This window comes from Notamacropus eugenii, chromosome 2 (assembly GCF_028372415.1).
Source record: "Notamacropus eugenii isolate mMacEug1 chromosome 2, mMacEug1.pri_v2, whole genome shotgun sequence".
NCBI classification, from domain to species: domain Eukaryota; kingdom Metazoa; phylum Chordata; class Mammalia; order Diprotodontia; family Macropodidae; genus Notamacropus; species Notamacropus eugenii.
The window spans coordinates 428,645,852-428,660,466 of NC_092873.1; the positions used below are offsets into that span (position 1 = coordinate 428,645,852).

The 14,615-nt window shown below is 36.2% G+C and overlaps 1 protein-coding gene across 3 annotated transcripts in view; it reads right to left on the reverse strand.

Annotated features, from left to right (window-relative positions):
* SYT14 (synaptotagmin 14) overlaps positions 1–14,615 on the reverse strand; it is a 261,665-nt gene that overhangs the window by 240,489 nt on the left and 6,561 nt on the right. The window lies entirely within an intron of this gene.

Genomic DNA, 14,615 nt, shown 5'->3' on the forward strand with positions numbered 1-14,615 from the left:
GACATTTTTAAAATACTCTTGATTTTTTTCTTTAAGCCATATTAACCAAATATATTAACTAGACATCCAGAATTTGCAGGGACAGATCAAAAATTAAGACTATTCAAATGTGTACACAGACTCATGAAGGTCTTAGAAGGAACAAACTGCACAGGTCAATCACTCGGTCAACAAACACGTATACTAAGCACTTAGTAAGTTCCAAGCACTGCGTTAAAGTCTGGGGATACAAATAAAAGCAAAATACAGAGTTCTTGAGGAGCTCACGGTGCATAACATGCAAATATAACTATACACAAAAAGCTATTCATAAGATAAATAATTAACAAATAACAGGGGAAAGGTACCAGAACTGAGAGGGATCAGGAAAGACTTCCTTTAAAAGGTGGAATTTTAACTGGGACTTAATAGAAGCCAGGGAGGCCAGGAGACAGAGATGAGGAAAGTGCATATTCCAGGAATAGGATGTAGCCATTTCCTCAAATCTCTTAACATGCAGCACAGACCTCTGTACACAGGAGGTCGATTACACTACATTCCCCTATTTTGCCAATCTTCTGGGTAAGATACCTTTACAAGAGGCAATTCTACAGTTTTATCACATAAACTCATATTTCATCCTTCCATTTTGGTAAATAATGATGCCAAAATAGGACTGATTTAAATGCTCCTCCATTAAGAGTTATTAGTCAGTCAATAAATATTTATTAAGAACCTACTATATGCCAAGGATTGTGTTAAATACTAAACAATTATCTCATTTGGTCCTTATAACTACTATGATGTCCATTTTGCAGATGAGGAAACTGAGGCAAACAGAGCTCAGGGTCACACAGCTAGTCAGTGTCTAAGGCCACATTTGAATTCAGGTCCTCCTGACTCCAAGCCTGGCACCACCAAGCTGCTTAGAACCTAAAGGATAAAGACAAAAGAAGAGGAAATGGGGGAGGGGAAGGGCTACTACCGGTACTGCATGCAAGAGGCCAGACACAGCAGCTGTTAGGAAATGAAATTAGCTGTAAAATAGGAGCCCTCTATGAAGAGAGGTCTCAGGAGAAGTTCAGTGACTAGCTCTCCCATCAGAGAGAAGCAGCTGAAGGTGTTAAAGAAGTGTTGAATATAAAAGCAGAATCAATCTCCATGATGGTATTTCTGACAACGAGATGACTATTTACTTATTATTTTCATTAATATGAACTAATCAAAGTTTTAGTGCATTCTGTATGTACACGGTGTCTCATAATTCTGTTGAGGAGTATTTCTCAATTTATCTTTACATTTTTACTTAAAAGAAAAGCAGTCTATTTACCACTTCATTATAAAAAAGAGAAATATTTACCGCAACAACATGAAAAGATAATTACAATGTCTACCAAAAAAACTAAGCTACTTTGGCAAGGAGTCTAAAGTTTTTAAAAAATATTTCTAGCACTAAAGTAGATTTAGTCTATACACTAACTGTACTAATAACCATACCAGCACTTTAAAATAGAATTAATACAAATTAATTACTTTGTAAGTATCTAGCACATCATACAACACGCCCTACATGTGGGAGTCAAAGGTACTGAATTCATATCCCAACTTTGCTTTTTTTTACCTGTGCAATTTTGGGCAAGTGAGTCACTAAAGTCCCTTATAACCTTTCCAGGTATCTCACTTTCCTCATCTGTAAAACGACAACAGGAGGGGACTGGATTAGACGACATTTACGGTCCTTCCACATCTAAATCTATGATACTAAAATAAAAACCTAACCTGTACCTACGATTGTGATATTGTGGTGATTTACACAAAGACTAGACTGAATCTTACTTCAAGTCGTTTATATTTTTACAAAGTTGGCTTAGCAAATGGTTAATTAAAAAGAAAATATTTACATACTTATAAAAAACCACATTTAAGCAATGTGGAAGTATTCATCATATGCAAATTAAAAAAACATTTCAGTATTTACTATACACAGAATACTGTGCTTAGCACTATAGAAGTCAAAAAGTTTAGCTAAAATAAGGTCCCTATCCTTATGTCTTTACAGTCTAGTAAGAGAAAATGAGACATTCGCAAGTTACTATAATACAAAATAAAATATAAGAAAGAGCATGGGCAACCGAGGTGAAGCAATGGCTAGAGCACCAGGCAGGATGGAAGTCAAGAGGCCCTGAGTTCAAACTGGCCTCAGATACTTACAAGCTATGTGACCCTGGACAAGTCATTTATCCCTGTTTGCTTCAGTTCCCTCATTGGTAAAATGAGCTGGAAAAGGAAATGGCAAAACTACTCTTATATCTTTGACAAGAAAACCTCAAATGGTGTCACAAAGAGTTAGCCACGACTGAAACAATTAAATAACAACATAAAAGCATGCCCCTTTACAACCTAATACCAACTTTTCAGTTTTATTTCCTACTATTCCTCTCCACTACTTTCTATCACTGGAGCATAGGCCTTGTACTTTCTTGATTCCATTTCTTTATTTACACTATTCATCCTCCTAGTCTGAAAATACGAATCAGCTTTGGAATTCACGTTCAAGTTTTATACTTCTCCACTATATTATGGCTATCAGTGTGTAGAACCTACGTATTTACTGGACAATAAGCTCCAGGATGATAGAACAAATCTTATCCAGTCTACGCTTAGCCCCACTCAACTTCCTGCTCAGAATACAACTACTACTCAGTATAACACCTATTGTTGAATTAAATGATATGTACAAAGTGCTGTGTGAGGTCCTGAAGTGAGAAGAATAATTACTGAATTTGGGCAAGGATGGGATTAGTAAATACAGTACAGCGGAAAGAATAATGAACTTGGGAGTCAGAAAATGTGTATTTTTTTCTCTATTCTAACCCAATCTGTATGTCCTTAGGCAAGTCATTAAGTATCATAGGGTCATTAAATTAGAGTTCCAAGTAATTTCAGACACTATTAAGTACAATCACCTCATTTTACAGATGAGGAAAACTAAGTCAAAGAAAAGTTAATAGTCTTGCCCAGGATCACACAGGTATTAAATGTCTGATACAGAGTGTTAATGTAGATTCTCATGACAACTACATTATGCCTCAGCTTCCTTCTTTGTCACATAGGGGAAACAGTGCTTACATTATCTTACAATACTATTATGAGAAAAGTGGCTGACAATATACTACAGAAATGTGAGTTTTTATAATGTAACTACAGTAGAAACTGAACTAACATTTGGTATTTTGATATGTCAGACAATCAACATAGATTTACTGAGGCCTATTAAGTGCCAAGGTGCTGCTCTAAGCACCGGACAGACAAAAAGAGACTCTCATGGAGCTCACAATATAATGGGGGAGACTGATATGTACAAACAAGCTCTATACAGGATAAACAAGAAATAATTAAGAGAGAGAAGGCATTGGAATCAAGAGGGGTTAGGAAAGGCTTCCTGTGTAAGATGGAATTTTTGTCAGAACCTAAAGAAAGCCTGGGAAGTCAGTAGATGGAGATGAAGAGGGGCAGCATTCCACGCATGGTCGGACCAGCAAAGAAAATGCCTGGAGCAGAGATATGGAAGAAGGCCAGTGTCACTGAAGCAAAGAGTATGTGATGGGAAGTAAGGTCTAAGAGGACTGAAATGGTAGAAAAGTTGGATTATGAACAGCTTTGAATGACTGACGATTTTGTATTTGATATTTGAGGTTTCATGGAGCTACTGGAATTTATCAAATAGGTGAGATGACATGGTTAGAACTGTACTTTAGAAAATTATTTTGGCAGCTGAACAGAGGTAGATGGGAGTGAGGAAGTAGACCCACCAACAAAGTACTGCAATAGTCTAGGTGTGAAGTGATAAGGGCCTGACACCAAAGTGATGGCAGTACCAGAAGAGAGAAAGAAATATATTCAAGAGATGTTGCAAAGATGAAACAGACAGGCCTTGGCAACAGACTGAAGATGGGAGTGGGGAGGGGGTGAGAGATAATTAGGTTGATTAACTGATAAATAAATATAATAATTAATATTTTATATATTATACCATTAATATATTATATAATTATTATATTTATATTTTATTATATGTTATATGTATTATGTACATATTTTATATAATTATATAATAATTAATATATTATCTATAATATATAAATTAATATAATAATAATAAATATATGTAAATAAATAAAATAATTGATAAATTAGAGTTGATGATGATACCTAGACTGAGAGCCTAGGAGGAAGCTGAAGCCCTCAACAATAACAGGAAAGTTTTAAAGGGGAGAGGGATATGGGGGGAAAGATAATGAGTTCAGTTTGGGACATGTGGATTTAAGATATCTACTGGGCATCTAATTGAATATGTCACAAAGATAGTTAAGAGACACAAGACTGGAGGTCAACAAAGAGGTTAGGGCATATGTTACATATAAATCATTCTCATTCATTAACAAAGAACTCTTGCAATGAAATAAACTTAACCTTATTCATTCTTGACATGAAAGTTAAAAAGATTTCTTTTTAAATAATCCAAAATTCAGAAAGAATTTGTTTTGCATGAATAAAATTTTACTATATACATCTGGAATTAAATTCACAGCACACAGTATTCTGTAAAACCCTAATGAATCTGTTTGTGATTTGATTGGTATAAGAAATAATAAGGCAATAAGGCACTCCATCCACCTGTGCAGAGCTGACCTTCTTTGCAACTCAGAATTCTATCTATGAAGTATTAGAAAAGGGCCTAGCGCCCTAAAAAGTGGGACTGACTTTGCCCAAGCTCACACATTCAAGATGTGTCAGAGGCAGAACTTGAACCCAGGTCTTCCTAACTCTCAGGCCAATTCTCCATCCCCAATACCAAGCTACAGCTCATAGGAATTAGTGATAATAAGAATGATTATGTCTTTTCAGTGGGTGTTTTTGCTTTAGCTTACAAAATAGCATATACAGACCACCTATTTACTCAATGTAAATGCAATTCCTAAATATCAGAAACTCATAAGGAATAAAAATACAAATCATTAAATTATTATAATCTTACTTTTGGATACTTAGCACCAATTAATTAAAGTCAAACACTGGTGAAATTCCAGATCTAAAAATACACTGAAATATATCTAACAAGTTAAGAGTTTATTTCCCTAAACTTTTAACATTAATCAATAAACCAACTAGCTTTTCAAAGACCATAAAAGCAAATTAGAAAAAATACGTACAGCTCAGTAGTAATCCACATTATTATAGAAATAGAAAGTTAAAACAAAGATTAACAAACTGATTAGTAATGATTTCAAATTTTTAAAAGGGAGCACTGTTTTGAAAATTATAATTGAAAGTAAAAAGAAATACAAATGTTATCTAAATTTTTCTTCATTATTTAGAATGTTTGGGACTTTGTCTATTCTTTTTGTCTTTTCACTTCAAAGAAATCAGGAAATTTAAGAGTTAAAAGGAACCTCAGAAGCAATCTTATCCAACACAAACCTGATCAAAAAAATCTCTTCTATGATATCTTTGACTTTCTCCTGCACCTCACCATCCTGGTCTTCTTCTCATAAACACGTCTGACCTTGTCTGTGTTTTATTCTAAAATATGCTACTCACACTGTACTTCATATCTAGTCTAACACAAAACAGAGTATAATGGAACTTCTCCCTCTTTTATTCTGAACACTGTCTTTTCAATGCAATATAAAATAGTATTAACTTCTTGGGGTGCCATGTTATGATACTGATTCATTTTGAACTTTCAATCCACTAAAATTTCCATACCTTTTTCACAGGAACTCTTTTCTAGTCATGATTCTCCCTACTCTATATTTGTGAAGTTGAGTTTTAGAACCCAAGCAGAGAACTTTAAATATACTCAAAATCAGAAATTAATCTGTGATCTTATCAATGGGGGTCATCCTCCCATTACTGCTAATCTCAATGTATCCAGGCCTATTAATTTGATTTGACTTTTACATCATCCCCTAAGCTCTCCTCAGGGCGTTCCATCCAACATACTCAGGAACTTCCTCCCACCAGCACCTATGGCAGGCTGCTAACACATGGAGGTGAGAGCACATAAGTGAGCCCAAAACTGGATCTCCAGGTCCTGACTCTTCTGCTTTGTGTTCTTTTCATGAATACAGGCGACTGAACAGAAATCCTGAGCCATAAGGCTTTCTGAGTCTAACAGCTACCTAGAGAAATCACGAGTCCCTGGTTTGCACAGCTGGTGTGAACCACCCTGAAGGAGATGTTCCCTGCCGCTATAATTCTTCAAAAGAGATGACCATCGATAGAAGAAATAGCTATGCATATGCAGCAAAGGCAAAAAATAAAAACATTAAGTTACTCAGACAGTACACATTGAAAGTTGAAAGCAAAATTCCTATTTAGCAGTGACTCATGGGGAGAAATAATGTGTAATAGGTTACTGTTTCATGTTTTAAATATTTCTTAATGCATAATTATGAATCTTTTGTAGTTTAAGCATTTCTTTTGTGATGGAGAAAACAGCTATATTTTTCCAGCTTTAGTTGTACACTAAGTACTTTTCTAGAAAGCATCCTGTTCATCCCTCTGGAAAAGACCCTAAGATATGGTCCAAATCTAACTTAAGAGATTTTCCCTGGACTTCCAGTGAGGAGGCATAATGATCCAAAGAGTGAAAGAAGAGCTTGATCCATTGTCTTTGGGGTCATTTTCTCCCTAGACTGAACCCAGACACTCCATACACCCTCAGCTGATGACATCCTTGCCACTATTAACACCCAAATTACCAATAACAGCGCTCCTATCTCTTCCTTTCTCCTCCCCTCTTGTCACCAACATAACTAGAAAAGGGAGGGATGAATACTAGAATTTTGCTATTGTCCTTCGCATTCTTGATTTCCAACTTACTTTCCTAGAAGTGTTCGATTTAAACAGATCTATTCATTCTACATCTAAAAAAATATAAATGTAAACAAAGAAATGAAGTCTGGGACTCACTGATTCGTATAATTTTAGTTCTGAAAGGTATTTTAGAGATCATTTAATCCAACTATGTCATTTTACAGACTACACAACTGAGGTTTGATGGAATTAAACAATTTACCTAAGCTCTTATAGCTGGATATTGAGTAGAAAAGCCAGAAAGAAAGAAAGAAAAAGAGGGGGGAAGAGGATGGAAGGAAAGAAGGAAGAAGAGAAGAAAGGAAGGATGGAGGGAAGGAAAGAAAGAAGGAAGGAAGAGAGAGGGAAGGAGGGAGAGAAAATGATGCAGTGGAAAGAGTGCTAGAACTGGCATCCCTGCTCTCTTGTTTACTCCCTATGTGATCCTGGTCAAGTGGTCCTCAATTTCTTCATCTGTACAGTGAGCAGGGATATATTAGCTTTAAGGTACTTTCCACCCCTTAAGCATGAAACTATTATTTTCCATTTTTATGAAGGTTATCATTTTGAGGGAAATGATTAAAACATTCAAATATTACACTGAACCTTAAGTTATTTAAAATAAAAATTATTTTTCAATAAGGCCTTTGGAGAGATTGCATCAACACTAGTTCTTCTGCAATAATCTTTTTCAATAGCATGGAGATGAGCAAAAATGGAATGAAACTTGCAGTTTTGGTCAATGTCACTCTTTTGTCCCTCCAGCAAATCTATGTAGAAACAGAATATAAATTGCTATAATTTTTCACAGTTGGTATAGGGATGCAGTAAGCATGTGTATGTAACTTGGGGAGAAAGTCATTTCCACAGCAGGTCAAAGTTCTATTAGTGATATGCCTCTCCATCCAAGCTAGGCTCTCTAAAATCTGGAGTAACTTTATAGACTGATAAGTTTAAATAACCAAACTAGTCAATTCTTAACTGTTAAGACTCACTTTCTTTTTCACTAGTATGTTCACTAACATGTTCATTCTGGCACTGTAACCAAGGTCAAAAAAAATTACAAACTTCCCCATTTCCTTATAACTTTAATTTCTTGTCAATTTGGGCTTTGTCTTGAGTCAGGAGTTATTTTATCTGAGCTAAAGAAAACACTTCCTGATCACATCTTTTAAAATATTAATAGCCATTAAATCTATAATTAGTTAATACTGAATATCTTTCTTAAATCTATCCCCAAAATTATGAAGTACAGAGAAATCCTCCTGGTTCACAACTTAGAATTTCAAGTGTACACCTTGCAATTTGATCCATGGGATTCCAGAGTTTTTCTCCACTGACCACAGGTATACTCTACATATTGGGAAAAATTCTGGAATTCCTCTAATTAGAGAGCTGGGGGCAGAGAAAATATTTCTTTCAAAGCCCCCATCTAAAGAGGGCTAAACCGCCCAGAAAACTCTTCATTTTCCACCAGCTACAGCACTGCTTTTATTCAACTCCACAACCTTCCCAAACTTCTTTCAGCTTCCCTTTGCGTCTGGTCATTAGACTGTAAGGTCCTTGAGGGCAAGGATATCTTTCTTTTTCTTAATTACATCCTCTGTGCTTAGCAGAGTGCCTGGGATATAGCAGGTGCTCAATAAATGTTTACTGTATTATTGAATTGTAAGTTAACTTCTGTATACAGGGAAGCCTTCACTCCTGCACATCTCAATATTTAACATATTTTCCTTAATTATTCCAACACATATGTCCATTCCCTCATGTCACTAAACTTTAGTCCTACTTTTTATCTCTTTCTTTTTAAAAGTCTTTAGTACTAAGATTTATTTACTTACACTATTATAAATATGTAAGGGATAATCCATATTTAAATGGATCAGTGATCTATCTCAAATCGGTGCACATCAAAACCCAACCATATTTTCTCATCCTGCCTTACTCTTGTCCAAGTACTTTTATAAACTCTCCACAAGGGGTCCATTTAATATGCTAAGGGCCTTCCACTAGATCTCTGCCACAGCTACCAACCACAATCACCACATGTTTACACCTGTCCATCTGTTATTCCTTGCTGTTTCCTTCTCCAATCCATTTCTCTGATGACATACTTTAAGTGCCTTCTCTTCAGTGTTAATGTTAGAACCTACTCACGCCCATCATGCACCTCTCTATCTTCTTTTGGGTGACTCTAATAGAGTTATCATATTCCATGACTTGCAGCTACTTAGAATTCCCCACCTGGCTGCTCTCTCTGGACTTCACTGCTCCAGAAATTCATCTTCCTGAAAGATCACACCAACTCTGAAACTCATACCTCCTCAGTCCTCACTGCCCATGGGGTCCCTCCCTCCATCCCTCTGATGGGAGAGGACAGAGGACAGACATGACAGCTCCTCCCAGATCTTCCATTTAAGGAGGAAGCCCAGGGCAGCCAGGTCATCATTTCCCACCTGCCTGGAGGACTGAATTCATCATGTCCCTGGCAGGTATCCTTCCTAACACTACCACCTTTTAGCTTCTTTTTATGTGCTGTTTTATCCCATTAAATTGTGAGCTCCTTGAGGGCAGGCACAGTCTTTTGCCTTTCTTTGTATGCTCAGTACTTAACACAGTACCTGGAAAGTAGTAGGTATTTAATAAATGTTTATTGACTGACTAATGACTAACATTGCTATTACTGTAACAAATCACTATTACTGTAACATATGTACAGTTAGCTCTTCCACACTGTAACTTATCCCATAACGGTTCATATATATCTCAGTTTGGTGAAAGAAATTAAATGGGAAATTTTTTGGAGTTTTACAGAAACTGCAAACAATATACCAAGGCCAACAGATGACACAGAGTCTATGATTAAATATTTAACCCAAATTTTACAATAAGGTACTGTAAACACCCCATAAAATAAAAAGAAAAAATCAGACTTCTCTGGTACAAAGGGAGGGCTAAAAAATTTTACATGAATTTTCCAGATCATGAGGATGCTGTGTCCCCAACTCTTGTAATGTGGAAGAGATAACTATACATATTTGGGTGCATATGTACATATATACACATGCTTTTAAAAAAAAAAAAAAAGGCTGTAATCTTTAAAAGCAACATACAATTTTCCAAGGACAAGCTAGGCTGCTCTCCTCCAATCCTCCTATTGAATCCTGGTCCCAGCAACCCTGTCATTTTCCAGCTGCAATATTTTCCAATATGTATTTACAGATGGAGAAGTTCTATGGACCGTTCACATGAATGAATATTGCAGTTTATATAGCTGCTGCTCTACTGGCTTTCAATTCCCCACAAGGTGCCACGCAGGACAAGCTCGTTACTTCTAAATTCACCACCATGTTACTAACTCCAACTTTAACTGACCACTTCCCTCATCTTCCTCTCTGATTGGAGGGCTAGAGGGTGGAGTCCTTTATAGAGGGGAGAAGCTAGATTCTTAGATCACTTCACCTAGCACCTGCTGCCCTGCCTGGTTTGAACTCTATATAACATGATGCCCCCCCTTTTTTCTTCTTCCTTTCACAGGTTCATCTCCCCATTTAGACTGTAAGCTCACTGAGGACAAGGATTGTCCTTTTAGTGATTGTATTCTCAGAGCTTAGCACAATGCCTGACACACTGTAGGTGCTTAATAAATATTTAGTGGATCGGACTGACGTAAATAGGGCAACATCTTTTAAATGTCTGTGGATCTCATTTAGAAAGCTTATCAATGTTCCAGGACTTAACGTAAGGAACACAATGTTATCCACAAACAAGAGCAAAGAGTTAGCAAAATTCAAGCTAGAATGGTCCTCTAAAGTCATCTAGTCCAAACTCTTTATTTTCGAACTGAGGAAAACTAAAGGAAGGTTAAAGACCTTGCCCAAGATAACAAGCTAACAAAGCTGGGATCCGAATCCATGTACTTTGACTGAATTCAGGGGTTAATTCTCTACATTCATTTCTACCTATGGTCTCCAAAGGTCTCTGAGATAAACACTAACACAACAGTAGTTCTATACTGCATAATCAAGTCTCCCCCTCCCTTTCAGGTCACCTTCTCCAGACTAAGTCTCCTCCATTTCAGCCATCATTCCCATTTGAAAACTGGATTCCACCTACAAGGACCACCCTGGCTGAAAGGTAGACCTTTATCTTGTCTTACCCAAAATCAAACCTCTATTTTTCTTTCCTGTCACCACCTCCAAACCATGACCCTCCAAACTTATTTTCAGCCCCTTCCAGATCCCTTAAAGTGCTGTCTTCGTTAAAATGTAAAGTGCTTTTAGGGCAGATACCTGTTGCTTCCGTTGGTATCCCCAACTTTTAGCACAGTAACAAGAACATAAATATCATTTCTGAATCATCACTAAAATGCTAATCAAGAAATTAATTTTTATTTTTACCCCAAGGTACATGATATTTTGTGTTTTATAACTGAATCTACTATTCCTAAATTCAGTCCATATCCCCAATCTCTAAAGCACTTTTCTATGTACTCCAATTGTTTACTTTGTTACTTTTGATTTAGGGGCTGAAGAAAGTTTCTTCATATTAGGGGGAGCAGCAGTAACATGGAAAGAACATGAATTGGAGTCAGAAGAACTGGTAAGATAGCCAGCTCTATCATTCTATAGTTTTGTGACACTGAGAAAGCCACATGAACTCTGCTGGGACTATACCACCTAGATCACAAGATCATTTTAAGAAAACTTGGAAACTTTAAAAGTGTAAATGTGAGTCACTGTATGGTAAAATCTTGACTAACTTGGATATTCAATGAAATGGAGTTAGAGGGAAGGTTGTTTGATATCCTGGTTAGCTAAATTTTGCTCAAGCATATTAGTACCATTTTCTGCATAAGGCACTTAATATTTGATTGAATGAAAAGCACTTATTAAGTACTACATGCCAAGCACTTTAGTAAGCACTAGAGAAACAAAAATAAAAGCAAAAAAATCCTCCTCTAGGAATCTGGATGGGAACATATATCACAAAGCTTTGTAGCCATCCATCCATGGAGAATGGAGACCATCCATCCTTATCTTCATCCCAGCTAGCATACTAGTAATACCTCCTTCCCTCCTCCCTTCTGAGCTGTAATCAAATCAACACTACAACTGGAAAGGGTGTTAATTTCTGTCCTGTTCTACACATCATCTTTGTGACCTTCCAGACCATAAATCTCTTTCCTGTTTGTCACTCCTTTATGTAGTATCTCCTGTATTACAATTTCTTTAATGACTCTGGATCATCAAACAATCGTTCAGGTTCATCACTGTGAACATGAGTTTTCACTATAGTGTAATGGAGATGTGAAGGGTACAGATAACTGAGCAGACTCCATATTGACCCCAGAATGTCCAAGACTCCTGGAAGATAACATTGTTCTTAAATAGATTTTTGAACAAAAGATAGTATCCATCATTTGCTTTTTTCTCCTAAAAGTAGAGTGTAAGAAAAAAATTCTCATGGAGAATTTTGAGGACTGTAATTAATGAAAATTTACTGTTTTAAACATGTATGTAGTCTTTCTCAAGAAAGGTTCAAAGGTCTCCAATAACAGTGAGCTTCAATTTTGCAAAACTGTCAATAATATTGCCAACATGAGTATCACATGCTCAAGATAAAACTTATGAAGCTAAATCCATGAAAAAGAATCCTACTGTACTAAAATATATTACATGGATATTTTCCTAGTGATGCTATACGGCTGCAAATCATAAGACAGCTCAAAAGTATAAAAATCACAGGTAACATGCAAAATGGGAAAACAAAGGGATGGAAAGTAACTAAACCACAATATATTATCAGTGATGATTTGTGCTCAAGAAGTCAAGTAAAAAACATCAAGTCCATGTATAAAGGAGAAGGATGAGTATGTGAGGACAAATGCAACAGAATAAACACAACAGAAATATCTCTAAAACATTGAAAGAACCAGGGGAAGTTCTCCAGCATTTTGGACAGACCATAAAATATGAGCACAATCAGGTGGGATGAGTGTGTGTGTTTGTCCTTCGTTGCTGAAGAAGACCACGCCATCAGAGAACTAATGACATGACTTGCCCTTGACTTTGTTTTGAGTGAGGGAGGGCTGCGTAGGTCACCAGCCTCACTTCTCCTCCAGAGCCATCTGAATCCAGTGACCAGATATTCATCAAGATGATTGGAGATGACCCAGGATGAAAGGCAGAAATGAATTACAATCTTCACATATAAACATATAAACTGATACTTTTGTTTTAGAAGACACTAGTAGTATTGTTATTCCTGTGCTGAGGTAAGGCTAATTAATTAGACTATGCATGGCTCTTAGTACCTCTCACAATAACATAAATTGCAGTCTTCTATTACTGCTCTTTAGCTCAAGCAATTAAAATAAAATAATATAGATCCTAATAAACACTTCAGAGTTCTCCCTGGTAGTCCTTAATTTTATCAGCTAGTTATCAGAAGAAAATTCAAATAAACTGTGTAAATCTACTCAAAAATATAGGCCCTTAATTATATATAGTCACTATGTATCAAAAGCAATTTTATCCTTATTTCAATTTTATCCAAATACTAAAAATAGTGAATAAAAAGGGAATAAGGATTGGATCTAGGATTTCACTAATACAGCGAATCTTCAGGTGAGGAAGTTCTTTCTAACATTCTAGATTAGGACCTTCTGTGCAACTTCCAAGTCTTACCCTTACCCAGGGTGACACAGTCAAATATGAATCAGAGACAGGATTTAATCTAAGGATCTCCTGACTCTAAGATTGGATTCTCTTGACTACAACATGTGGTATATATTTATATCTTATATATTCATTTATTATCCACTATCCACTGATATATTTGAACTGCACTTTCTCCAAAAACAAACCATTCTGCATTTATGAAAGCAATTGCTATAAAAAGGCTGTAAATTCTACACTAAATAAACTCACTTAAAAAAATATTAAATGTCATATGATGTCACAGATTAGTTAAATCACAGCGTACACAGTGATGCATTTTTCTTATTAGAATACATACAGCTTTGAATATCTAAAATAAGCAACATAACTCTACTGTATTTGTGGCATTTTACTGGACCTTCTAACTAAACACCTCTGTTCTTAGAAGCCTTAATTTCACCTTAACATTATGGCATTTTAAAGGAAACAGAGATTTAAGTTCGGAACCTTCTTCTTGCAGATGAGCAAACTGAAGCCTGGAGAAGTTAATTATAATCATTCTCTTTTCCACTTTGGTAGGAAATGCTATTTTATGGAAGATAGGACTGAAAAGGTCTTTAGAAGTCATGTACTCCAAACCCCTTCATTCCTCATCATGATGAAGGAACTAAAAGCATGATAGGTTAAGTGACTTGCTGGAGTCCCACAGACTAAAGCAGCAGAGCCAGGATTGGGACCAAGGTCCTTTGTTCCCAAGTTAGTGTTCCTTCTATGACACCCAACTGCCTCTCACCCAAGGTCATTAAGTCAGGTAGTGGAAACATCACTTTGATTTCAGTAATGAAATATGGTATACGTGTATGCAAAGAGTATTGATTAATGGATCAATTCAACTTGAAGGAAAGTTTCTAGTATCATATTATAAAATTTTTCCCTTAACCCTATTCTGCTCAACAGTTTTATAAATTCCTTTAATGAAGACAGAAAAGGTTTGCTTACCAAATTTATGCATGACACACAACTAGGAGGAATAGCTAATATGCTTGGATAACAGAATCAGGAATCCAAATTTTTTCAATGGTCTAAAACAGTGGTGTTAAACTGAAAAAAAAA